At 35.5% G+C, this 25,411-nt stretch overlaps 25 non-coding genes across 25 annotated transcripts; all 25 read left to right on the top strand.

The window, feature by feature from the left end:
• Positions 1-498: 498 nt before the first annotated feature.
• On the top strand, positions 499-580 carry TRNAL-UAG (transfer RNA leucine (anticodon UAG)). Its single transcript has one exon. It is a non-coding gene; the product is annotated as a tRNA-Leu (tRNA).
• Positions 581-2,072: 1,492 nt separating this feature from the next.
• Positions 2,073-2,154, top strand: TRNAL-AAG (transfer RNA leucine (anticodon AAG)). The gene has a single exon. It is a non-coding gene; the product is annotated as a tRNA-Leu (tRNA).
• Positions 2,155-2,392: 238 nt separating this feature from the next.
• TRNAL-CAG (transfer RNA leucine (anticodon CAG)) lies at positions 2,393-2,474 on the top strand. Its single transcript has one exon. It is a non-coding gene; the product is annotated as a tRNA-Leu (tRNA).
• Positions 2,475-3,967: 1,493 nt separating this feature from the next.
• TRNAL-AAG (transfer RNA leucine (anticodon AAG)) lies at positions 3,968-4,049 on the top strand. Its single transcript has one exon. It is a non-coding gene; the product is annotated as a tRNA-Leu (tRNA).
• A 238-nt stretch (positions 4,050-4,287) lies between these two features.
• Positions 4,288-4,369, top strand: TRNAL-UAG (transfer RNA leucine (anticodon UAG)). The gene has a single exon. It is a non-coding gene; the product is annotated as a tRNA-Leu (tRNA).
• A 1,493-nt stretch (positions 4,370-5,862) lies between these two features.
• TRNAL-AAG (transfer RNA leucine (anticodon AAG)) lies at positions 5,863-5,944 on the top strand. Its single transcript has one exon. It is a non-coding gene; the product is annotated as a tRNA-Leu (tRNA).
• A 238-nt stretch (positions 5,945-6,182) lies between these two features.
• TRNAL-UAG (transfer RNA leucine (anticodon UAG)) lies at positions 6,183-6,264 on the top strand. Its single transcript has one exon. It is a non-coding gene; the product is annotated as a tRNA-Leu (tRNA).
• Positions 6,265-7,745: 1,481 nt separating this feature from the next.
• On the top strand, positions 7,746-7,827 carry TRNAL-AAG (transfer RNA leucine (anticodon AAG)). Its single transcript has one exon. It is a non-coding gene; the product is annotated as a tRNA-Leu (tRNA).
• A 238-nt stretch (positions 7,828-8,065) lies between these two features.
• On the top strand, positions 8,066-8,147 carry TRNAL-UAG (transfer RNA leucine (anticodon UAG)). The gene has a single exon. It is a non-coding gene; the product is annotated as a tRNA-Leu (tRNA).
• Positions 8,148-9,640: 1,493 nt separating this feature from the next.
• On the top strand, positions 9,641-9,722 carry TRNAL-AAG (transfer RNA leucine (anticodon AAG)). Its single transcript has one exon. It is a non-coding gene; the product is annotated as a tRNA-Leu (tRNA).
• A 238-nt stretch (positions 9,723-9,960) lies between these two features.
• Positions 9,961-10,041, top strand: TRNAL-UAG (transfer RNA leucine (anticodon UAG)). The gene has a single exon. It is a non-coding gene; the product is annotated as a tRNA-Leu (tRNA).
• Positions 10,042-11,535: 1,494 nt separating this feature from the next.
• Positions 11,536-11,617, top strand: TRNAL-AAG (transfer RNA leucine (anticodon AAG)). The gene has a single exon. It is a non-coding gene; the product is annotated as a tRNA-Leu (tRNA).
• A 238-nt stretch (positions 11,618-11,855) lies between these two features.
• Positions 11,856-11,937, top strand: TRNAL-UAG (transfer RNA leucine (anticodon UAG)). Its single transcript has one exon. It is a non-coding gene; the product is annotated as a tRNA-Leu (tRNA).
• Positions 11,938-13,430: 1,493 nt separating this feature from the next.
• TRNAL-AAG (transfer RNA leucine (anticodon AAG)) lies at positions 13,431-13,512 on the top strand. The gene has a single exon. It is a non-coding gene; the product is annotated as a tRNA-Leu (tRNA).
• A 238-nt stretch (positions 13,513-13,750) lies between these two features.
• Positions 13,751-13,832, top strand: TRNAL-UAG (transfer RNA leucine (anticodon UAG)). The gene has a single exon. It is a non-coding gene; the product is annotated as a tRNA-Leu (tRNA).
• A 1,492-nt stretch (positions 13,833-15,324) lies between these two features.
• Positions 15,325-15,406, top strand: TRNAL-AAG (transfer RNA leucine (anticodon AAG)). Its single transcript has one exon. It is a non-coding gene; the product is annotated as a tRNA-Leu (tRNA).
• Positions 15,407-15,644: 238 nt separating this feature from the next.
• On the top strand, positions 15,645-15,726 carry TRNAL-UAG (transfer RNA leucine (anticodon UAG)). Its single transcript has one exon. It is a non-coding gene; the product is annotated as a tRNA-Leu (tRNA).
• Positions 15,727-17,220: 1,494 nt separating this feature from the next.
• Positions 17,221-17,302, top strand: TRNAL-AAG (transfer RNA leucine (anticodon AAG)). The gene has a single exon. It is a non-coding gene; the product is annotated as a tRNA-Leu (tRNA).
• Positions 17,303-17,540: 238 nt separating this feature from the next.
• On the top strand, positions 17,541-17,622 carry TRNAL-UAG (transfer RNA leucine (anticodon UAG)). The gene has a single exon. It is a non-coding gene; the product is annotated as a tRNA-Leu (tRNA).
• A 1,491-nt stretch (positions 17,623-19,113) lies between these two features.
• TRNAL-AAG (transfer RNA leucine (anticodon AAG)) lies at positions 19,114-19,195 on the top strand. Its single transcript has one exon. It is a non-coding gene; the product is annotated as a tRNA-Leu (tRNA).
• A 238-nt stretch (positions 19,196-19,433) lies between these two features.
• TRNAL-UAG (transfer RNA leucine (anticodon UAG)) lies at positions 19,434-19,515 on the top strand. The gene has a single exon. It is a non-coding gene; the product is annotated as a tRNA-Leu (tRNA).
• A 1,492-nt stretch (positions 19,516-21,007) lies between these two features.
• TRNAL-AAG (transfer RNA leucine (anticodon AAG)) lies at positions 21,008-21,089 on the top strand. Its single transcript has one exon. It is a non-coding gene; the product is annotated as a tRNA-Leu (tRNA).
• A 238-nt stretch (positions 21,090-21,327) lies between these two features.
• TRNAL-UAG (transfer RNA leucine (anticodon UAG)) lies at positions 21,328-21,409 on the top strand. The gene has a single exon. It is a non-coding gene; the product is annotated as a tRNA-Leu (tRNA).
• Positions 21,410-23,220: 1,811 nt separating this feature from the next.
• TRNAL-UAG (transfer RNA leucine (anticodon UAG)) lies at positions 23,221-23,302 on the top strand. Its single transcript has one exon. It is a non-coding gene; the product is annotated as a tRNA-Leu (tRNA).
• Positions 23,303-24,794: 1,492 nt separating this feature from the next.
• TRNAL-AAG (transfer RNA leucine (anticodon AAG)) lies at positions 24,795-24,876 on the top strand. Its single transcript has one exon. It is a non-coding gene; the product is annotated as a tRNA-Leu (tRNA).
• The last annotated feature ends 535 nt before the right edge of the window (positions 24,877-25,411 follow it).

The raw sequence follows: 25,411 nt of genomic DNA, 5'->3' as shown, positions 1-25,411 counted from the left end.
TACAGGAACGGATCCGTTATCCGCCATTATAGCGGATTTTGACTGACCAAAAAAACTGATGTGTGAAGCAGGCCTTATATTTAGAAACATGCCCATTTTCCCACATGCACAATTTTAAATGTAGTTAAATGTACTTCACTTACTCTAAGAAAACTTGCTTGAACATGAAAAAAAATGTGGTAGCATGGCCGGGCGGTCTCAGGCGCTGGAATAAGGCTCCAGTCTCTTTGGAGGCGTGGGTTCAAAACCCACTGCTGCCAATATTATAAGAAGTTAAAAACATTTTCATCTTATTGCTTTGCTTTCAGTCAAATTAGCATATGCTTTTATGTACTTTGGTATGAGTGTGTGCTTTTCTGTTTAAGAAAAAACATTTGATAGAATCATTGCTTTCTCCAAATATTTAGATACTTGCCCATATTCCAACATTATCAAGTTTGAAATGTATTCACATGTACTACACTTACTCCAAGGAACTTACATCACTCAGTAAATGATGGTAGCATGGCCGAGCGGTCTAAGGCGCTGGTTTTAGGCTCCAGTCTCTTTCGAGGCGTGGGTTCAAGTCCCACTGCTGCCAATATTATGAGAAATTAAAAACATTTTCATCTTATTACTTTGCTTTCAGCCAAATTAGCATGTGCTCTTATGTACTTTGTTATGAGTGTGTGCTAAGGCAGTCTGAGGCGTCGGTTCAAATCCCACTGCTGCCAGTATTTTAACCTTTTGAACATATTTTTATCATTTTGCTAACACACAAATTAGCATGTGCTTTAACCTTGTTTTGTAGTTGTATAAGCGTGTGCTTTTCTTTTAAGGAAAAGACAGTTTATAGAATCATTGCTTTTTCCTTGAGCATAGAAACTTTCTCATCTTCAAAAATACAGAAATTTAAATATAGTCAAATGTTCTTCAGTTACTTTAAGTAGCTCAGAGGCGTAAGTTGAAATCCTACTGCTGCAACTATTATACGTTTTTGACAACATTTTGATCTTATTGCTATGATTTTGTTAAAAGAATAATTAACATGTGCTTTAATCTTCTTTTGCATTTGTATGAGTGTGTGTTTTTCTGTTTAGGAAAAGACAGATGTTAGAATCATTGCTTTTTTGTGCTTAGAGATTTGTTTATTTTTCAACCTGCACAAATTTTAAAAATAATCCAATGTACTTGTGTACTTATGAGGCATGGGTTCAAATCCAGCTGCTGCCAGTATTAAGAGGTTCTGAAAACCTTTTGATTTTATTCTTATTACTTTGCTTACAGTCAAATTAGCATGTGCTTTAATCTTTTGTATTTGTATGAGTGTGTGCTTTTCCGTTTAGGAAAAGACAGTTGATAGAATCATCGCTTTTTTGTGTTTAGAGATTTGTCTATTTTCCAACATGCACAAGTTTGAAATATAGTCTGTTGTAATTGTGTGCTTCTGAGGTGTGGGTTCAAATCCCACAGATGTTAGTAAGAGGAGGTTTTCATAACCTATTGAACGCATTCTTTTACATTGCAAACAGTGAAATTAATGTGTGTTCCAATGTACTTTTGTAATTGTATGATTGTGTACTTTTCTGCTAAGGAAAAGACAGTGGATAGAACCATTGCTTTTTCCTAAGCCCTGTTTCCCACATCCGTTTGTATCCATCAGTCAAAATCCGCCATCTTGCAAAAAAAAGATATGCCATTGTTTTCTCTCTCTCTCTCTCTCTTTCCCCCCATGGGCTCAAATCCAACTGCTGCCAGTATTAAGAGGTTCTGAAAACCTTTTGATTTTATTCTTATTACTTTCCTTACAGTCAAATTAAGTCTCTCTCTCTCCTTCCCCAGTCAGCGGTTCCTTTAAAACTATTCCTTTGACTGATTCGATAAAATAACGGTCCGGTGCCAAACGTTGTGATCAGTACAGGAACGGATCCGTTATCCGCCATTATAGCGGATTTTGACTGACCAAAAAAACTGATGTGTGAAGCAGGCCTTATATTTAGAAACATGCCCATTTTCCCACATGCACAATTTTAAATGTAGTTAAATGTACTTCACTTACTCTAAGAAAACTTGCTTGAACATGAAAAAAAAGTGGTAGCATGGCCGAGCGGACTAAGGCGCTGGATTAAGGCTCCAGTCTCTTTGGAGGCGTGGGTTCAAATCCTACTGCTGCCAATATTATAAGAATTTAAAAACATTTTCATCTTATTGCTTTGCTTTCAGTCAAATTAGCATATGCTTTTATGTACTTTGGTCTGAGTGTGTGCTTTTCTGTTTAAGAAAAAACATTTGATAGAATCATTGCTTTCTCCAAATATTTAGATACTTGCCCATATTACAACATGATCAAGTTTGAAATGTATTCACATGTACTACACTTACTCCAAGGAACTTACATCACACAGTAAATGATGGTAGCATAGCCGAGCGGTCTAAGGCGCTGGATTCAGGCTCCAGTCTCTTTCGAGGCGTGGGTTCAAATCCCACTGCTGCCAATATTATGAGAATTCAAAAACATTTTTATCTTATTACTTTGCTTTCAGCCAAATTAGCATGTGCTCTTATGTACTTTGTTATGAGTGTGTGCTAAGGCTGTCTGAGGCGTCGGTTCAAATCCCACTGCTGCCAGTATTTTAACCTTTTGAACATATTTTTATGATTTTGCTAACACACAAATTAGCATGTGCTTTAACCTTGTTTTGTAGTTGTATAAGCGTGTGCTTTTCTTTTAAGGAAAAGACAGTTTATAGAATCATTGCTTTTTCCTTGAGCATAGAAAATTTCTCATCTTCAAAAATACAGAAATTTAAATATAGTCAAATGTTCTTCAGTTACTTTAAGTAGCTCAGAGGCGTAAGTTGAAATCCTACTGCTGCAACTATTATACGTTTTTGACAACATTTTGATCTTATTGCTATGATTTTGTTAAAAGAATAATTAACATGTGCTTTAATCTTCTTTTGCATTTGTATGAGTGTGTGTTTTTCTGTGTAGGAAAAGACAGATGTTAGAATCATTGCTTTTTTGTGCTTAGAGATTTGTTTATTTTTCAACCTGCACAAATTTTAAAAATAATCCAATGTACTTGTGTACTTATGAGGCATGGGTTCAAATCCAGCTGCTGCCAGTATTAAGAGGTTCTGAAAACCTTTTGATTTTATTCTTATTACTTTGCTTACAGTCAAATTAGCATGTGCTTTAATCTTTTGTATTTGTATGAGTGTGTGCTTTTCCGTTTAGGAAAAGACAGTTGATAGAATCATTGCTTTTTTGTGTTTAGAGATTTGTCTATTTTCCAACATGCACAAGATTGAAATATAGTCTGTTGTAATTGTGTGCTTCTGAGGTGTGGCTTCAAATCCCACAGATGTTAGTAAGAGGAGGTTTTCATAACCTATTGAACGCATTCTTTTATATTGCAAACAGTGAAATTAATGTGTGCTCCAATGTACTTTTGTATTTGTATGATTGTGTACTTTTCTGCCAAGGAAAAGACAGTGGATAGAACCATTGCTTTTTCCTAAGGCCTGTTTCCCACATCCGTTTGTATCCATCAGTCAAAATCCGCCATCTTGCAAAAAAAAGATATGCCATTGTTTTCTCTTTCTCTCTCTCTCTTTCCCCCCATGGGCTCAAATCCAACTGCTGCCAGTATTAAGAGGTTCTGAAAACCTTTTGATTTTATTCTTATTACTTTGCTTACAGTCAAATTAAGTCTCTCTCTCTCCTTCCCCAGTCAGCGGTTCCTTTAAAATTCTTCCTTTGACTGATTCGATAAAATAACGGTCCGGTGCCAAACGTTGTGATCAGTACAGGAATGGATCCGCTATCCGCCATTATAGCGGATTTTGACTGACCAAAAAAACTGATGTGTGAAACAGGCCTTATATTTAGAAACATGCCCATTTTCCCACATGCACAATTTTAAATGTAGTTAAATGTACTTCACTTACTCTAAGAAAACTTGCTTGAACATGATATAAAATGTGGAAGCATGGCCGAGTGGTCTAAGGTGCTGGATTAAGGCTCCAGTCGCTTTGGAGGCGTGGGTTCAAATCCCACTGCTGCCAATATTATAAGAATTTAAAAACATTTTCATCTTATTGCTTTGCTTTCAGTCAAATTAGCATATGCTTTTATGTACTTTGGTATGAGTGTGTGCTTTTCTGTTTAAGAAAAAACATTTGATAGAATCATTGCTTTCTCCAAATATTTAGATACTTGCCCATATTCCAACATGATCAAGTTTGAAATGTATTCACATGTACTACACTTACTCCAAGGAACTTACATTACGCAGTAAATAATGGTAGCATGGCCGAGCGGTCTAAGGAGCTGGATTTAGGCTCCAGTCTCTTTCGAGGCGTGGGTTCAAATCCCACTGCTGCCAATATTATGAGAATTTAAAAACATTTTCATCTTATTACTTTGCTTTCAGCCAAATTAGCATGTGCTCTTATGTACTTTGTTATGAGTGTGTGCTAAGGCTGTCTGAGGCGTCGGTTCACATCCCACTGCTGCCACTATTTTAAACTTTTGAACATATTTTAATGATTTTGCTAACACACAAATTAGCATGTGCTTTAACCTTGTTTTGTAGTTGTATAAGCGTGTGCTTTTCTTTTAAGGAAAAGACAGTTTATAGAATCATTGCTTTTTCCTTGAGCATAGAAACTTTCTCATCTTCAAAAATACAGAAATTTAAATATAGTCAAATGTTCTTCAGTTACTTTAAGTAGCTCAGAGGCGTAAGTTGAAATCCTACTGCTGCAACTATTATACGTTTTTGACAACATTTTGATCTTATTGCTTTGATTTTGTTAAAAGAATAATTAACATGTGCTTTAATCTTCTTTTGCATTTGTATGAGTGTGTGTTTTTCTGTTTAGGAAAAGACAGATGTTAAAATCATTGCTTTTTTGTGCTTAGAGATTTGTTTATTTTTCAACCTGCACAAATTTTAAAAACAATCCAATGTACTTGTGTACTTATGAGGCATGGGTTCAAATCCAGCTGCTGCCAGTATTAAGAGGTTCTGAAAACCTTTTGATTTTATTCTTATTACTTTGCTTACAGTCAAATTAGCATGTGCTTTAATCTTTTGTATTTGTATGAGTGTGTGCTTTTCCGTTTAGGAAAAGACAGTTGATAGAATCATCGCTTTTTTGTGTTTAGAGATTTCTCTATTTTCCAACATGCACAAGTTTGAAATATAGTCTGTTGTAATTGTGTGCTTCTGAGGTGTGGGTTCAAATCCCACAGATGTTAGTAAGAGGAGGTTTTCATAACCTATTGAACGCATTCTTTTAAATTGCAAACAGTGAAATTAATGTGTGCTCCAATGTACTTTTGTATTTGTATGATTGTGTACTTTTGTGCTAAGGAAAAGACAGTGGATAGAACCATTGCTTTTTCCTAAGGCCTGTTTCCCACATCTGTTTGTATCCATCAGTCAAAATCCGCCATCTTGCAAAAAAAAGATATGCCATTGTTTTCTCTCTCTCTCTCTCTCTTTCCCCCCATGGGCTCAAATCCAACTGCTGCCAGTATTAAGAGGTTCTGAAGACCTTTTAATTTTATTCTTATTACTTTGCTTACAGTCAAATGAAGTCTCTCTCTCTCCTTCCCCAGTCAGCGGATCCTTTAAAATTATTCCTTTGACTGATTCGATAAAATAACGGTCCGGTGCCAAACGTTGTGATCAGTACAGGAACGGATCCGTTATCCGCCATTATAGCGGATTTTGACTGACCAAAAAAACTGATGTGTGAAGCAGGCCTTATATTTAGAAACATGCCCATTTTCCCACATGCACAATTTTAAATGTAGTTAAATGTACTTCACTTACTCTAAGAAAACTTGCTTGAACATGAAAATAAATGTGGTAACATGGCCGAGCGGTCTAAGGCGCTGGATTAAGGCTCCCGTCTCTTTGGAGGGGTGGGTTCAAATCCCACTGCTGCCAATATTATAAGAGGTTAAAAACATTTTCATCTTATTGCTTTGCTTTCAGTCAAATTAGCATATGCTTTTATGTACTTTGGTCTGAGTGTGTGCTTTTCTGTTTAAGAAAAAACATTTGATAGAATCATTGCTTTCTCCAAATATTTAGATACTTGCCCATATTCCAACATGATCAAGTTTGAAATGTATTCACATGTACTACACTTACTCCAAGGAACTTACATCACACAGTAAATGATGGTAGCATGGCCGAGCGGTCTAAGGCGCTGGATTTAGGCTCCAGTCTCTTTCGAGGCGTGGGTTCAAATCCCACTGCTGCCAATATTATGAGAATTTAAAAACATTTTCATCTTATTACTTTGATTTCAGCCAAATTAGCATGTGCTCTTATGTACTTTGTTATGAGTGTGCTAAGGCTGTCTGAGGCGTCGGTTCAAATCCCACTGCTGCCAGTATTTTAACCTTTTGAACATATTTTTATGATTTTGCTAACACACAAATTAGCATGTGCTTTAACCTTGTTTTGTAGTTGTATAAGCGTGTGCTTTTCTTTTAAGGAAAAGACAGTTTATAGAATCATTGCTTTTTCCTTGAGCATAGAAAATTTCTCATCTTCAAAAATACAGAAATTTAAATATAGTCAAATGTTCTTCAGTTACTTTAAGTAGCTCAGAGGCGTAAGTTGAAATCCTACTGCTGCAACTATTATACGTTTTTGACAACATTTTGATCTTATTGCTATGATTTTGTTAAAATAATAATTAACATGTGCTTTAATCTTCTTTTGCATTTGTATGAGTGTGTGTTTTTCTGTGTAGGAAAAGACAGATGTTAGAATCATTGCTTTTTTGTGCTTAGAGATTTGTTTATTTTTCAACCTGCACAAATTTTAAAAATAATCCAATGTACTTGTGTACTTATGAGGCATGGGTTCAAATCCAACTGCTGCCAGTATTAAGAGGTTCTGAAAACCTTTTGATTTTATTCTTATTACTTTGCTTACAGTCAAATTAGCATGTGCTTTAATCTTTTGTATTTGTATGAGTGTGTGCTTTTCCGTTTAGGAAAAGACAGTTGATAGAATCATCGCTTTTTTGTGTTTAGAGATTTGTCTATTTTCCAACATGCACAAGATTGAAATATAGTCTGTTGTAATTGTGTGCTTCTGAGGTGTGGGTTCAAATCCCACAGATGTTAGTAAGAGGAGGTTTTCATAATCTATTGAACGCATTCTTTTATATTGCAAACAGTGAAATTAATGTGTGCTCCAATGTACTTTTGTATTTGTATGATTGTGTACTTTTCTGCTAAGGAAAATGCAGTGGATAGAACCATTGCTTTTTCCTAAGGCCTGTTTCCCACATCCGTTTGTATCCATCAGTCAAAATCCGCCATCTTGCAAAAAAAAGATATGCCATTGTTTTCTCTCTCTCTCTCTCTCTTTCCCCCCATGGGCTCAAATCCAACTGCTGCCAGTATTAAGAGGTTCTGAAAACCTTTTGATTTTATTCTTATTACTTTGCTTACAGTCAAATTAAGTCTCTCCCCAGTCAGCGGTTCCTTTAAAACTATTCCTTTGACTGATTCGATAAAATAACGGTCCGGTGCCAAACGTTGTGATCAGTACAGGAACGGATCCATTATCCGCCATTATAGCGGATTTTGACTGACCAAAAAAACTGATGTGTGAAGCAGGCCTTATATTTAGAAACATGCCCATTTTCCCACATGCACAATTTTAAATGTAGTTAAATGTACTTCACTTACTCTAAGAAAACTTGCTTGAACATGAAAAAAAATGTGGTAGCATGGCCGAGCGGACTAAGTCGCTGGATTAAGGCTCCAGTCTCTTTGGAGGCGTGGGTTCAAATCCCACTGCTGCCAATATTATAAGAATTTAAAAACATTTTCATCTTATTGCTTTGCTTTCAGTCAAATTAGCATATGCTTTTATGTACTTTGGTCTGAGTGTGTGCTTTTCTGTTTAAGAAAAAACATTTGATAGAATCATTGCTTTCTCCAAATATTTAGATACTTGCCCATATTACAACATGATCAAGTTTGAAATGTATTCACATGTACTACACTTACTCCAAGGAACTTACATCACACAGTAAATGATGGTAGCATAGCCGAGCGGTCTAAGGCGCTGGATTTAGGCTCCAGTCTCTTTCGAGGCGTGGGTTCAAATCCCACTGCTGCCAATATTATGAGAATTTAAAAACATTTTTATCTTAATACTTTGCTTTCAGCCAAATTAGCATGTGCTTTTATGTACTTTGTTATGAGTGTGTGCTAAGGCTGTCTGAGGCGTCGGTTCAAATCCCACTGCTGCCAGTATTTTAACCTTTTGAACATATTTTTATGATTTTGCTAACACACAAATTAGCATGTGCTTTAACCTTGTTTTGTAGTTGTATAAGCGTGTGCTTTTCTTTTAAGGAAAAGACAGTTTATAGAATCATTGCTTTTTCCTTGAGCATAGAAAATTTCTCATCTTCAAAAATACAGAAATTTAAATATAGTCAAATGTTCTTCAGTTACTTTAAGTAGCTCAGAGGCGTAAGTTGAAATCCTACTGCTGCAACTATTATACGTTTTTGACAACATTTTGATCTTATTGCTATGATTTTGTTAAAAGAATAATTAACATGTGCTTTAATCTTCTTTTGCATTTGTATGAGTGTGTGTTTTTCTGTGTAGGAAAAGACAGATGTTAGAATCATTGCTTTTTTGTGCTTAGAGATTTGTTTATTTTTCAACCTGCACAAATTTTAAAAATAATCCAATGTACTTGTGTACTTATGAGGCATGGGTTCAAATCCAACTGCTGCCAGTATTAAGAGGTTCTGAAAACCTTTTGATTTTATTCTTATTACTTTGCTTACAGTCAAATTAGCATGTGCTTTAATCTTTTGTATTTGTATGAGTGTGTGCTTTTCCGTTTAGGAAAAGACAGTTGATAGAATCATCGCTTTTTTGTGTTTAGAGATTTGTCTATTTTCCAACATGCACAAGATTGAAATATAGTCTGTTGTAATTGTGTGCTTCTGAGGTGTGGGTTCAAATCCCACAGATGTTAGTAAGAGGAGGTTTTCATAACCTATTGAACGCATTCTTTTATATTGCAAACAGTGAAATTAATGTGTGCTCCAATGTACTTTTGTATTTGTATGATTGTGTACTTTTCTGCCAAGGAAAAGACAGTGGATAGAACCATTGCTTTTTCCTAAGGCCTGTTTCCCACATCCGTTTGTATCCATCAGTCAAAATCCGCCATCTTGCAAAAAAAAGATATGCCATTGTTTTCTCTTTCTCTCTCTCTCTTTCCCCCCATGGGCTCAAATCCAACTGCTGCCAGTATTAAGAGGTTCTGAAAACCTTATGATTTTATTCTTATTACTTTGCTCACAGTCAAATTAAGTCTCTCTCTCTCCTTCCCCAGTCAGCGGTTCCTTTAAAATTCTTCCTTTGACTGATTCGATAAAATAACGGTCGGGTGCCAAACGTTGTGATCAGTACAGGAATGGATCCGCTATCCACCATTATAGCGGATTTTGACTGACCAAAAAAACTGATGTGTGAAACAGGCCTTATATTTAGAAACATGCCCATTTTCCCACATGCACAATTTTAAATGTAGTTAAATGTACTTCACTTACTCTAAGAAAACTTGCTTGAACATGAAATAAAATGTGGAAGCATGGCCGAGCGGTCTAAGGTGCTGGATTAAGGCTCCAGTCGCTTTGGAGGCGTGGGTTCAAATCCCACTGCTGCCAATATTATAAGAATTTAAAAACATTTTCATCTTATTGCTTTGCTTTCAGTCAAATTAGCATATGCTTTTATGTACTTTGGTATGAGTGTGTGCTTTTCTGTTTAAGAAAAAACATTTGATAGAATCATTGCTTTCTCCAAATATTTAGATACTTGCCCATATTCCAACATTATCAAGTTTGAAATGTATTCACATGTACTACACTTACTCCAAGGAACTTACATCACACAGTAAATAATGGTAGCATGGCCGAGCGGTCTAAGGCGCTGGATTTAGGCTCCAGTCTCTTTCGAGGCGTGGGTTAAATCCCACTGCTGCCAATATTATGAGAATTTAAAAACATTTTCATCTTATTACTTTGCTTTCAGCCAAATTAGCATGTGCTCTTATGTACTTTGTTATGAGTGTGTGCTAAGGCTGTCTGAGGCGTCGGTTCAAATCCCACTGCTGCCAGTATTTTTACCTTTTGAACATATTTTTATGATTTTGCTAACACACAAATTAGCATGTGCTTTAACCTTGTTTTGTAGTTGTATAAGCGTGTGCTTTTCTTTTAAGGAAAAGACAGTTTATAGAATCATTGCTTTTTCCTTGAGCATAGAAACTTTCTCATCTTCAAAAATACAGAAATTTAAATATAGTCAAATGTTCTTCAGTTACTTTAAGTAGCTCAGAGGCGTAAGTTGAAATCCTACTGCTGCAACTATTATACGTTTTTGACAACATTTTGATCTTATTGCTATGATTTTGTTAAAAGAATAATTAACATGTGCTTTAATCTTCTTTTGCATTTGTATGAGTGTGTTTTTTTCTGTTTAGGAAAAGACAGATGTTAGAATCATTGCTTTTTTGTGCTTAGAGATTTGTTTATTTTTCAACCTGCACAAATTTTAAAAATAATCCAATGTACTTGTGTACTTATGAGGCATGGGTTCAAATCCAACTGCTGCCAGTATTAAGAGTTTCTGAAAACCTTTTGATTTTATTCTTATTACTTTGCTTACAGTCAAATTAGCATGTGCTTTAATCTTTTGTATTTGTATGAGTGTGTGCTTTTCCGTTTAGGAAAAGACAGTTGATAGAATCATCGCTTTTTTGTGTTTAGAGATTTGTCTATTTTCCAACATGCACAAGTTTGAAATATAGTCTGTTGTAATTGTGTGCTTCTGAGGTGTGGGTGCAAATCCCACAGATGTTAGTAAGAGGAGGTTTTCATAACCTATTGAACGCATTCTTTTATATTGCAAACAGTGAAATTAATGTGTGCTCCAATGTACTTTTGTATTTGTATGATTGTGTACTTTTCTGCTAAGGAAAAGACAGTGGATAGAACCATTGCTTTTTCCTAAGGCCTGTTTCCCACATCCGTTTGTATCCATCAGTCAAAATCCGCCATCGTGCAAAAAAAAGATATGCCATTTTTTTCTCTCTCTCTCTCTCTCTTTCCCCCCCATGGGCTCAAATCCAACTGCTGCCAGTATTAAGAGGTTCTGAAAACCTTTTAATTTTATTTTTATTACTTTGCTTACAGTCAAATTAAGTCTCTCTCTCTCCTTCCCCAGTCAGCGGTTCCTTTAAAATTATTCCTTTGACTGATTCGATAAAATAACGGTCCGGTGCCAAACGTTGTGATCAGTACAGGAACGGATCCGTTATCCGCCATTATAGCGGATTTTGACTGACCAAAAAAACTGATGTGTGAAGCAGGCCTTATATTTAGAAACATGCCCATTTTCCCACATGCACAATTTTAAATGTAGTTAAATGTACTTCACTTACTCTAAGAAAACTTGCTTGAACATGAAAAAAAATGTGGTAGCATGGCCGAGCGGTCTAAGGCGCTGGAATAAGGCTCCAGTCTCTTTGGAGGCATGGGTTCAAAACCCACTGCTGCCAATATTATAAGAAGTTAAAAACATTTTCATCTTATTGCTTTGCTTTCAGTCAAATTAGCATATGCTTTTATGTACTTTGGTATGAGTGTGTGCTTTTCTGTTTAAGAAAAAACATTTGATAGAATCATTGCTTTCTCCAAATATTTAGATACTTGCCCATATTCCAACATTATCAAGTTTGAAATGTATTCACATGTACTACACTTACTCCAAGGAACTTACATCACACAGTAAATGATGGTAGCATGGCCGAGCGGTCTAAGGCGCTGGTTTTAGGCTCCAGTCTCTTTCGAGGCGTGGGTTCAAGTCCCACTGCTGCCAATATTATGAGAAATTAAAAACATTTTCATCTTATTACTTTGCTTTCAGCCAAATTAGCATGTGCTCTTATGTACTTTGTTATGAGTGTGTGCTAAGGCAGTCTGAGGCGTCGGTTCAAATCCCACTGCTGCCAGTATTTTAACCTTTTGAACATATTTTTATCATTTTGCTAACACACAAATTAGCATGTGCTTTAACCTTGTTTTGTAGTTGTATAAGCGTGTGCTTTTCTTTTAAGGAAAAGACAGTTTATAGAATCATTGCTATTTCCTTGAGCATAGAAACTTTCTCATCTTCAAAAATACAGAAATTTAAATATAGTCAAATGTTCTTCAGTTACTTTAAGTAGCTCAGAGGCGTAAGTTGAAATCCTACTGCTGCAACTATTATACTTTTTTGACAACATTTTGATCTTATTGCTATGATTTTGTTAAAAGAATAATTAACATGTGCTTTAATCTTCTTTTGCATTTGTATGAGTGTGTGTTTTTCTGTTTAGGAAAAGACAGATGTTAGAATCATTGCTTTTTTGTGCTTAGAGATTTTTTTATTTTTCAACCTGCACAAATTTTAAAAATAATCCAATGTACTTGTGTACTTATGAGGCATGGGTTCAAATCCAACTGCTGCCAGTATTAAGAGATTCTGAAAACCTTTTGATTTTATTCTTATTACTTTGCTTACAGTCAAATTAGCATGTGCTTTAATCTTTTGTATTTGTATGAGTGTGTGCTTTTCCGTTTAGGAAAAGACAGTTGATTAAATCATCACTTTTTTGTGTTTAGAGATTTGTCTATTTTCCAACATGCACAAGTTTGAAATATAGTCTGTTGTAATTGTGTGCTTCTGAGGTGTGGGTTCAAATCCCACAGATGTTAGTAAGAGGAGGTTTTCATAAGCTATTGAACACATTCTTTTATATTGCAAACAGTGAAATTAATGTGTGCTCCAATGTACTTTTGTATTTGTATGATTGTGTACTTTTCTGCTAAGGAAAAGACAGTGGATAGAACCATTGCTTTTTCCTAAGGCCTGTTTCCCACATCCGTTTGTATCCATCAGTCAAAATCCGCCATCGTGCAAAAAAAAGATATGCCATTTTTTTCTCTCTCTCTCTCTCTTTCCCCCCCATGGGCTCAAATCCAACTGCTGCCAGTATTAAGAGGTTCTGAAAACCTTTTAATTTTATTTTTATTACTTTGCTTACAGTCAAATTAAGTCTCTCTCTCTCCTTCCCCAGTCAGCGGTTCCTTTAAAATTCTTCCTTTGACTGATTCGATAAAATAACGGTCGGGTGCCAAACGTTGTGATCAGTACAGGAATGGATCCGTTATCCGCCATTATAGCGGATTTTAATTGACCAAAAAAAACTGATGTGTGAAGCAGGCCTTATATTTAGAAACATGCCCATTTTCCCACATGCACAATTTTAAATGTAGTTAAATGTACTTCACTTACTCTAAGAAAACTTGCTTGAACATGAAAAAAAATATGGTAGAATGGTCGAGTGGTCTAAGGCGCTGGATTAAGGCTCCAGTCTCTTTGGAGGCGTGGGTTCAAATCCCACTGCTGCCAATATTATAAGAATTTAAAAACATTTTCATCTTATTGCTTTGCTTTCAGTCAAATTAGCATATGCTTTTATGTACTTTGGTATGAGTGTGTGCTTTTCTGTTTAAGAAAAAACATTTGATAGAATCATTGCTTTCTCCAAATATTTAGATACTTGCCCATATTCCAACATGATCAAGTTTGAAATGTATTCACATGTACTACACTTACTCCAAGGAACTTACATTACGCAGTAAATAATGGTAGCATGGCCGAGCGGTCTAAGGAGCTGGATTTAGGCTCCAGTCTCTTTCGAGGCGTGGGTTCAAATCCCACTGCTGCCAATATTATGAGAATTTAAAAACATTTTCATCTTATTACTTTGCTTTCAGCCAAATTAGCATGTGCTCTTATGTACTTTGTTATGAGTGTGTGCTAAGGCTGTCTGAGGCGTCGGTTCACATCCCACTGCTGCCAGTATTTTAACCTTTTGAACATATTTTAATGATTTTGCTAACACACAAATTAGCATGTGCTTTAACCTTGTTTTGTAGTTGTATAAGCGTGTGCTTTTCTTTTAAGGAAAAGACAGTTTATAGAATCATTGCTTTTTCCTTGAGCATAGAAACTTTCTCATCTTCAAAAATACAGAAATTTAAATATAGTCAAATGTTCTTCAGTTACTTTAAGTAGCTCAGAGGCGTAAGTTGAAATCCTACTGCTGCAACTATTATACGTTTTTGACAACATTTTGATCTTATTGCTATGATTTTGTTAAAAGAATAATTAACATGTGCTTTAATCTTCTTTTGCATTTGTATGAGTGTGTTTTTTTCTGTTTAGGAAAAGACAGATGTTAGAATCATTGCTTTTTTGTGCTTAGAGATTTTTTTATTTTTCAACCTGCACAAATTTTAAAAATAATCCAATGTACTTGTGTACTTATGAGGCATGGGTTCAAATCCAACTGCTGCCAGTATTAAGAGTTTCTGAAAACCTTTTGATTTTATTCTTATTACTTTGCTTACAGTCAAATTAGCATGTGCTTTAATCTTTTGTATTTGTATGAGTGTGTGCTTTTCCGTTTAGGAAAAGACAGTTGATAGAATCATCGCTTTTTTGTGTTTAGAGATTTGTCTATTTTCCAACATGCACAAGTTTGAAATATAGTCTGTTGTAATTGTGTGCTTCTGAGGTGTGGGTGCAAATCCCACAGATGTTAGTAAGAGGAGGTTTTCATAACCTATTGAACGCATTCTTTTATATTGCAAACAGTGAAATTAATGTGTGCTCCAATGTACTTTTGTATTTGTATGATTGTGTACTTTTCTGCTAAGGAAAAGACAGTGGATAGAACCATTGCTTTTTCCTAAGGCCTGTTTCCCACATCCGTTTGTATCCATCAGTCAAAATCCGCCATCGTGCAAAAAAAAGATATGCCATTTTTTTCTCTCTCTCTCTCTCTTTCCCCCCCATGGGCTCAAATCCAACTGCTGCCAGTATTAAGAGGTTCTGAAAACCTTTTAATTTTATTTTTATTACTTTGCTTACAGTCAAATTAAGTCTCTCTCTCTCCTTCCCCAGTCAGCGGTTCCTTTAAAATTATTCCTTTGACTGATTCGATAAAATAATGGTCCAGTGCCAAACGTTGTGATCAGTACAGGAACGGATCCGTTATCCGCCATTATAGCGGATTTTGACTGACCAAAAAAACTGATGTGTGAAGCAGGCCTTATATTTAGAAACATGCCCATTTTCCCACATGCACAATTTTAAATGTAGTTAAATGTACTTCACTTACTCTAACAAAAATTGCTTGAACATGAAAAAAAATGTGGTAGCATGGCCGAGCGGTCTAAGGCGCTGGAATAAGGCTCCAGTCTCTTTGGAGGTGTGGGTTCAAAACCCACTGCTGCCAATATTATAAGAAGTTAAAAACATTTTCATCTTATTGCTTTGCTTTCAGTCAAATTAGCATATGCTTTTATGTACTTTGGTATGAGTGTGTGCTTTTCTGTTTAAGAAAAAACATTTGATAGAATCATTGCTTTCTCCAAATATTTAGATACTTGCCCATATTCCAACATTATCAAGTTTGAAATGTATTCACATGTACTACACTTACTCCAAGGAACTTACATCACACAGTAAATGATGGTAGCATGGCCGAGCGGTCTAAGGCGCTGGTTTTAGGCTCCAGTCTCTTTTGAGGCGTGGGTTCAAGTCCCACTGCTGCCAATATTATGAGAAATTAAAAACATTTTCATCTTATTACTTTGCTTTCAGCCAAATTAGCATGTGCTCTTATGTACTTTGTTATGAGTGTGTGCTAAGGCAGTCTGAGGCGTCGGTTCAAATCCCACTGCTGCCAGTATTTTAACCTTTTGAACATATTTTTATCATTTTGCTAACACACAAATTAGCATGTGCTTTAACCTTGTTTTGTAGTTGTATAAGCGTGTGCTTTTCTTTTAAGGAAAAGACAGTTTATAGAATCATTGCTATTTCCTTGAGCATAGAAACTTTCTCATCTTCAAAAATACAGAAATTTAAATATAGTCAAATGTTCTTCAGTTACTTTAAGTAGCTCAGAGGCGTAAGTTGAAATCCTACTGCTGCAACTATTATACTTTTTTGACAACATTTTGATCTTATTGCTATGATTTTGTTAAAAGAATAATTAACATGTGCTTTAATCTTCTTTTGCATTTGTATGAGTGTGTGTTTTTCTGTTTAGGAAAAGACAGATGTTAGAATCATTGCTTTTTTGTGCTTAGAGATTTTTTTATTTTTCAACCTGCACAAATTTTAAAAATAATCCAATGTACTTGTGTACTTATGAGGCATGGGTTCAAATCCAACTGCTGCCAGTATTAAGAGATTCTGAAAACCTTTTGATTTTATTCTTATTACTTTGCTTACAGTCAAATTAGCATGTGCTTTAATCTTTTGTATTTGTATGAGTGTGTGCTTTTCCGTTTAGGAAAAGACAGTTGATTAAATCATCACTTTTTTGTGTTTAGAGATTTGTCTATTTTCCAACATGCACAAGTTTGAAATATAGTCTGTTGTAATTGTGTGCTTCTGAGGTGTGGGTTCAAATCCCACAGATGTTAGTAAGAGGAGGTTTTCATAAGCTATTGAACACATTCTTTTATATTGCAAACAGTGAAATTAATGTGTGCTCCAATGTACTTTTGTATTTGTATGATTGTGTACTTTTCTGCTAAGGAAAAGACAGTGGATAGAACCATTGCTTTTTCCTAAGGCCTGTTTCCCACATCCGTTTGTATCCATCAGTCAAAATCCGCCATCTTGCAAAAAAAAGATATGCCATTGTTTTCTCTCTCTCTCTCTCTCTTTCCCCCCATGGGCTCAAATCCAACTGCTGCCAGTATTAAGAGGTTCTGAAAACCTTTTGATTTTATTCTTATTACTTTGCTTACAGTCAAATTAAGTCTCTCTCTCTCCTTCCCCAGTCAGCGGTTCCTTTAAAATTCTTCCTTTGACTGATTCGATAAAATAACGGTCGGGTGCCAAACGTTGTGATCAGTACAGGAATGGATCCGTTATCCGCCATTATAGCGGATTTTGATTGACCAAAAAAAACTGATGTGTGAAGCAGGCCTTATATTTAGAAACATGCCCATTTTCCCACATGCACAATTTTAAATGTAGTTAAATGTACTTCACTTACTCTAAGAAAACTTGCTTGAACATGAAAAAAAATATGGTAGAATGGTCGAGTGGTCTAAGGCGCTGGATTAAGGCTCCAGTCTCTTTGGAGGCGTGGGTTCAAATCCCACTGCTGCCAATATTATAAGAATTTAAAAACATTTTCATCTTATTGCTTTGCTTTCAGTCAAATTAGCATATGCTTTTATGTACTTTGGTATGAGTGTGTGCTTTTCTGTTTAAGAAAAAACATTTGATAGAATCATTGCTTTCTCCAAATATTTAGATACTTGCCCATATTCCAACATGATCAAGTTTGAAATGTATTCACATGTACTACACTTACTCCAAGGAACTTACATTACGCAGTAAATAATGGTAGCATGGCCGAGCGGTCTAAGGAGCTGGATTTAGGCTCCAGTCTCTTTCGAGGCGTGGGTTCAAATCCCACTGCTGCCAATATTATGAGAATTTAAAAACATTTTCATCTTATTACTTTGCTTTCAGCCAAATTAGCATGTGCTCTTATGTACTTTGTTATGAGTGTGTGCTAAGGCTGTCTGAGGCGTCGGTTCAAATCCCACTGCTGCCAGTATTTTAACCTTTTGAACATATTTTTATGATTTTGCTAACACACAAATTAGCATGTGCTTTAACCTTGTTTTGTAGTTGTATAAGCGTGTGCTTTTCTTTTAAGGAAAAGACAGTTTATAGAATCATTGCTTTTTCCTTGAGCATAGAAAATTTCTCATCTTCAAAAATACAGAAATTTAAATATAGTCAAATGTTCTTCAGTTACTTTAAGTAGCTCAGAGGCGTAAGTTGAAATCCTACTGCTACAACTATTATACGTTTTTGACAACATTTTGATCTTATTGCTATGATTTTGTTAAAAGAATAATTAACATGTGCTTTAATCTTCTTTTGCATTTGTATGAGTGTGTGTTTTTCTGTGTAGGAAAAGACAGATGTTAGAATCATTGCTTTTTTGTGCTTAGAGATTTGTTTATTTTTCAACCTGCACAAATTTTAAAAATAATCCAATGTACTTGTGTACTTATGAGGCATGGGTTCAAATCCAACTGCTGCCAGTATTAAGAGGTTCTGAAAACCTTTTGATTTTATTCTTATTACTTTGCTTACAGTCAAATTAGCATGTGCTTTAATCTTTTGTATTTGTATGAGTGTGTGCTTTTCCGTTTAGGAAAAGACAGTTGATAGAATCATCGCTTTTTTGTGTTTAGAGATTTGTCTATTTTCCAACATGCACAAGATTGAAATATAGTCTGTTGTAATTGTGTGCTTCTGAGGTGTGGGTTCAAATCCCACAGATGTTAGTAAGAGGAGGTTTTCATAATCTATTGAACGCATTCTTTTATATTGCAAACAGTGAAATTAATGTGTGCTCCAATGTACTTTTGTATTTGTATGATTGTGTACTTTTCTGCTAAGGAAAAGACAGTGGATAGAACCATTGCTTTTTCCTAAGGCCTGTTTCCCACATCCGTTTGTATCCATCAGTCAAAATCCGCCATCTTGCAAAAAAAAGATATGCCATTGTTTTCTCTCTCTCTCTCTCTTTCCCCCCATGGGCTCAAATCCAACTGCTGCCAGTATTTAGAGGCTCTGAAAACCTTTTGATTTTATTCTTATTACTTTGCTTACAGTCAAATTAAGTCTCTCTCTCTCCTTCCCCAGTCAGCGGTTCCTTTAAAACTATTCCTTTGACTGATTCGATAAAATAACGGTCCGGTGCCAAACGTTGTGATCAGTACAGGAACGGATCCGTTATCCGCCATTATAGCGGATTTTGACTGATCAAAAAAACTGATGTGTGAAGCAGGCCTTATATTTAGAAACATGCCCATTTTCCCACATGCACAATTTTAAATGTAGTTAAATGTACTTCACTTACTCTAAGAAAACTTGCTTGAACGTGAAAAAAAATGTGGTAGCATGGCCGAGCGGACTAAGGCGCTGGATTAAGGCTCCAGTCTCTTTGGAGGCGTGGGTTCAAATCCCACTGCTGCCAATATTATAAGAATTTAAAAACATTTTCATCTTATTGCTTTGCTTTCAGTCAAATTAGCATATGCTTTTATGTACTTTGGTCTGAGTGTGTGCTTTTCTGTTTAAGAAAAAACATTTGATAGAATCATTGCTTTCTCCAAATATTTAGATACTTGCCCATATTACAACATGATCAAGTTTGAAATGTATTCACATGTACTACACTTACTCCAAGGAACTTACATGACACAGTAAATGATGGTAGCATGGCCGAGCGGTCTAAGGCGCTGGATTTAGGCTCCAGTCTCTTTCGAGGCGTGGGTTCAAATCCCACTGCTGCCAATATTATGAGAATTTAAAAACATTTTCATCTTATTACTTTGCTTTCAGCCAAATTAGCATGTGCTCTTATGTACTTTGTTATGAGTGTGTGCTAAGGCTGTCTGAGGCGTCGGTTCAAATCCCACTGCTGCCAGTATTTTTACCTTTTGAACATATTTTTATGATTTTGCTAACACACAAATTAGCATGTGCTTTAACCTTGTTTTGTAGTTGTATAAGCGTGTGCTTTTCTTTTAAGGAAAAGACAGTTTATAGAATCATTGCTTTTTCCTTGAGCATAGAAACTTTCTCATCTTCAAAAATACAGAAATTTAAATATAGTCAAATGTTCTTCAGTTACTTTAAGTAGCTCAGAGGCGTAAGTTGAAATCCTACTGCTGCAACTATTATACGTTTTTGACAACATTTTGATCTTATTGCTATGATTTTGTTAAAAGAATAATTAACATGTGCTTTAATCTTCTTTTGCATTTGTATGAGTGTGTTTTTTTCTGTTTAGGAAAAGACAGATGTTAGAATCATTGCTTTTTTGTGCTTAGAGATTTGTTTATTTTTCAACCTGCACAAATTTTAAAAATAATCCAATGTACTTGTGTACTTATGAGGCATGGGTTCAAATCCAACTGCTGCCAGTATTAAGAGTTTCTGAAAACCTTTTGATTTTATTCTTATTACTTTGCTTACAGTCAAATTAGCATGTGCTTTAATCTTTTGTATTTGTATGAGTGTGTGCTTTTCCGTTTAGGAAAAGACAGTTGATAGAATCATCGCTTTTTTGTGTTTAGAGATTTGTCTATTTTCCAACATGCACAAGTTTGAAATATAGTCTGTTGTAATTGTGTGCTTCTGAGGTGTGGGTGCAAATCCCACAGATGTTAGTAAGAGGAGGTTTTCATAACCTATTGAACGCATTCTTTTATATTGCAAACAGTGAAATTAATGTGTGCTCCAATGTACTTTTGTATTTGTATGATTGTGTACTTTTCTGCTAAGGAAAAGACAGTGGATAGAACCATTGCTTTTTCCTAAGGCCTGTTTCCCACATCCGTTTGTATCCATCAGTCAAAATCCGCCATCGTGCAAAAAAAAGATATGCCATTTTTTTCTCTCTCTCTCTCTCTTTCCCCCCCATGGGCTCAAATCCAACTGCTGCCAGTATTAAGAGGTTCTGAAAACCTTTTAATTTTATTTTTATTACTTTGCTTACAGTCAAATTAAGTCTCTCTCTCTCCTTCCCCAGTCAGCGGTTCCTTTAAAATTATTCCTTTGACTGATTCGATAAAATAACGGTCCGGTGCCAAACGTTGTGATCAGTACAGGAACGGATCCGTTATCCGCCATTATAGCGGATTTTGACTGACCAAAAAAACTGATGTGTGAAGCAGGCCTTATATTTAGAAACATGCCCATTTTCCCACATGCACAATTTTAAATGTAGTTAAATGTACTTCACTTACTCTAAGAAAACTTGCTTGAACATGAAAAAAAATGTGGTAGCATGGCCGAGCGGTCTAAGGCGCTGGAATAAGGCTCCAGTCTCTTTGGAGGCGTGGGTTCAAAACCCACTGCTGCCAATATTATAAGAAGTTAAAAACATTTTCATCTTATTGCTTTGCTTTCAGTCAAATTAGCATATGCTTTTATGTACTTTGGTATGAGTGTGTGCTTTTCTGTTTAAGAAAAAACATTTGATAGAATCATTGCTTTCTCCAAATATTTAGATACTTGCCCATATTCCAACATTATCAAGTTTGAAATGTATTCACATGTACTACACTTACTCCAAGGAACTTACATCACACAGTAAATGATGGTAGCATGGCCGAGCGGTCTAAGGCGCTGGTTTTAGGCTCCAGTCTCTTTCGAGGCGTGGGTTCAAGTCCCACTGCTGCCAATATTATGAGAAATTAAAAACATTTTCATCTTATTACTTTGCTTTCAGCCAAATTAGCATGTGCTCTTATGTACTTTGTTATGAGTGTGTGCTAAGGCAGTCTGAGGCGTCGGTTCAAATCCCACTGCTGCCAGTATTTTAACCTTTTGAACATATTTTTATCATTTTGCTAACACACAAATTAGCATGTGCTTTAACCTTGTTTTTTAGTTGTATAAGCGTGTGCTTTTCTTTTAAGGAAAAGACAGTTTATAGAATCATTGCTATTTCCTTGAGCATAGAAACTTTCTCATCTTCAAAAATACAGAAATTTAAATATAGTCAAATGTTCTTCAGTTACTTTAAGTAGCTCAGAGGCGTAAGTTGAAATCCTACTGCTGCAACTATTATACTTTTTTGACAACATTTTGATCTTATTGCTATGATTTTGTTAAAAGAATAATTAACATGTGCTTTAATCTTCTTTTGCATTTGTATGAGTGTGTGTTTTTCTGTTTAGGAAAAGACAGATGTTAGAATCATTGCTTTTTTGTGCTTATAGATTTTTTTATTTTTCAACCTGCACAAATTTTAAAAATAATCCAATGTACTTGTGTACTTATGAGGCATGGGTTCAAATCCAACTGCTGCCAGTATTAAGAGATTCTGAAAACCTTTTGATTTTATTCTTATTACTTTGCTTACAGTCAAATTAGCATGTGCTTTAATCTTTTGTATTTGTATGAGTGTGTGCTTTTCCGTTTAGGAAAAGACAGTTGATTAAATCATCACTTTTTTGTGTTTAGAGATTTGTCTATTTTCCAACATGCACAAGTTTGAAATATAGTCTGTTGTAATTGTGTGCTTCTGAGGTGTGGGTTCAAATCCCACAGATGTTAGTAAGAGGATGTTTTCATAAGCTATTGAACACATTCTTTTATATTGCAAACAGTGAAATTAATGTGTGCTCCAATGTACTTTTGTATTTGTATGATTGTGTACTTTTCTGCCAAGGAAAAGACAGTGGATAGAACCATTGCTTTTTCCTAAGGCCTGTTTCCCACATCCGTTTGTATCCATCAGTCAAAATCCGCCATCTTGCAAAAAAAAGATATGCCATTGTTTTCTCTCTCTCTCTCTCTTTCCCCCCATGGGCTCACATCCAACTGCTGCCAGTATTAAGAGGTTCTGAAAACCTTTTGATTTTATTCTTATTACTTTGCTTACAGTCAAATTAAGTCTCTCTCTCTCCTTCCCCAGTCAGCGGTTCCTTTAAAATTCTTCCTTTGACTGATTCGATAAAATAACGGTCCGGTGCCAAACGTTGTGATCAGTACAGGAATGGATCCGTTATCCGCCATTATAGCGGATTTTGACTGACCAAAAAAACTGATGTGTGAAGCAGGCCTTATATTTAGAAACATGCCTATTTTCCCACATGCACAATTTTAAAAGTAGTTAAATGTTCTTCACTTACTCTAAGAAAACTTGCTTGAACATGAAATAAAATGTGGTAGCATGGCCGAGCCGTCTAAGGTGCTGGATTAAGGCTCCAGTTGCTTTGGAGAAGTGGGTTCAAATCCCACTGCTGCCAATATTATAAGAATTTAAAAACATTTTCATCTTATTGCTTTGCTTTCAGTCAAATTAGCATATGCTTTTATGTACTTTGGTATGAGTGTGTGCTTTTCTGTTTAAGAAAAAACATTTGATAGAATCATTGCTTTCTCCAAATATTTAGATACTTGCCCATATTCCAACATGATCAAGTTTGAAATGTATTCACATGTACTACACTTACTCCAAGGAACTTACATCACACAGTAAACAATGGTAGCATGGCCGAGCGGTCTAAGGCGCTGGATTTAGGCTCCAGTCTCTTTCGAGGCGTGGGTTCAAATCCCACTGCTGGCAATATTCTGAGAATTTAAAAACATTTTCATCTTATTACTTTGCTTTCAGCCAAATTAGCATGTGCTCTTATGTACTTTGTTATGAGTGTGTGCTAAGGCTGTCTGAGGCGTCGGTTCAAATCCCACTGCTGCCAGTATTTTAACCTTTTGAACATATTTTTATGATTTTGCTAACACACAAATTAGCATGTGCTTTAACCTTGTTTTGTAGTTGTATAAGCGTGTGCTTTTCTTTTAAGGAAAAGACAGTTTATAGAATCATTGCTTTTTCCTTGAGCATAGAAACTTTCTCATCTTCAAAAATACAGAAATTTAAATATAGTCAAATGTTCTTCAGTTACTTTAAGTAGCTCAGAGGCGTAAGTTGAAATCCTACTGCTGCAACTATTATACGTTTTTGACAACATTTTGATCTTATTGCTATGATTTTGTTAAAAGAATAATTAACATGTGCTTTAATCTTCTTTTGCATTTGTATGAGTGTGTGTTTTTCTGTTTAGGAAAAGACAGATGTTAGAATCATTGCTTTTTTGTGCTTAGAGATTTGATTATTTTTCAACCTGCACAAATTTTAAAAATAATCCAATGTACTTGTGTACTTATGAGGCATGGGTTCAAATCCAGCTGCTGCCAGTATTAAGAGGTTCTGAAAACCTTTTGATTTTATTCTTATTACTTTGCTTACAGTCAAATTAGCATGTGCTTTAATCTTTTGTATTTGTATGAGTGTGTGCTTTTCCGTTTAGGAAAAGACAGTTGATAGAATCATCGCTTTTTTGTGTTTAGAGATTTGTCTATTTTCCAACATGCACAAGTTTCAAATATAGTCTGTTGTAATTGTGTGCTTCTGAGGTGTGGGTTCAAATCCCACAGATGTTAGTAAGAGGAGGTTTTCATAACCTATTGAACGCATTCTTTTACATTGCAAACAGTGAAATTAATGTGTGCTCCAATGTACTTTTGTAATTGTATGATTGTGTACTTTTCTGCTAAGGAAAAGACAGTGGATAGAACCATTGCTTTTTCCTAAGGCCTGTTTCCCACATCCGTTTGTATCCATCAGTCAAAATCCGCCATCTTGCAAAAAAAAGATATGCCATTGTTTTCTCTCTCTCTCTCTCTTTCCCCCCCATGGGCTCAAATCCAACTGCTGCCAGTATTAAGAGGTTCTGAAAACCTTTTGATTTTATTCTTATTACTTTGCTTACAGTCAAATTAAGTCTCTCTCTCTCCTTCCCCAGTCAGTGGTTCCTTTAAAATTCTTCCTTTGACTGATTCTATAAAATAACGGTCCGGTGCCAAATGTTGTGATCAGTACAGGAACGGATCCGTTATCCGCCATTATAGCGGATTTTGACTGACCAAAAAAACTGATGTGTGAAGCAGGTCTTATATTTAGAAACATGCCCATTTTCCCACATGCACAATTTTAAATGTAGTTAAATATACTTCACTTACTCTAAGAAAACTTGCTTGAACATGAAAGAAAATATTGTAGCATGGCCGAGCGGTCTAAGGTGCTGGATTAAGGCTGCAGTCTCTTTGGAGGCGTGGGTTCAAATCCCACTGCTGCCAATATTATAAGAATTTAAAAACATTTTCATCTTATTGCTTTGCTTTCAGTCAAATTAGCATATGCTTTTATGTACTTTGGTATGAGTGTGTGTTTTTCTGTTTAAGAAAAAACATTTGATAGAATCATTCCTTTCTCCAAATATTTAGATACTTGCCCATATTCCAACATGATCAAGTTTGAAATGTATTCACATGTACTACACTTACTGCAAGGAACTTACATCACACAATAAATAATGGTAGCATGGCCGAGCTGTCTAAGGTGATGGATTTAGGCTCCAGTCTCTTTCGAAGCGTGGGTTTAAATCCCACTGCTGCCAATATTATGAGAATTTAAAAACATTTTCATCTTATTACTTTGCTTTCAGCCAAATTAGCATGTGCTCTTATGTACTTTGTTATGAGTGTGTGCTAAGGCTGTCTGAGGCGTCAGTTCAAATCCCACTGCTGTCAGTATTTTAACCTTTTGAACATATTTTTATGATTTTGCTAACACACAAATTAGCATGTGCTTTAACCTTGTTTTGTAGTTGTA

This window comes from Dendrobates tinctorius, unplaced genomic scaffold, assembly GCF_039654945.1.
Source record: "Dendrobates tinctorius isolate UK_male_01 unplaced genomic scaffold, ASM3965494v1 ptg000047l, whole genome shotgun sequence".
NCBI classification, from domain to species: domain Eukaryota; kingdom Metazoa; phylum Chordata; class Amphibia; order Anura; family Dendrobatidae; genus Dendrobates; species Dendrobates tinctorius.
The sequence above is the reverse complement of the archived record's forward strand: the minus strand, read 5'-3'. Positions and strand labels throughout refer to the sequence as shown.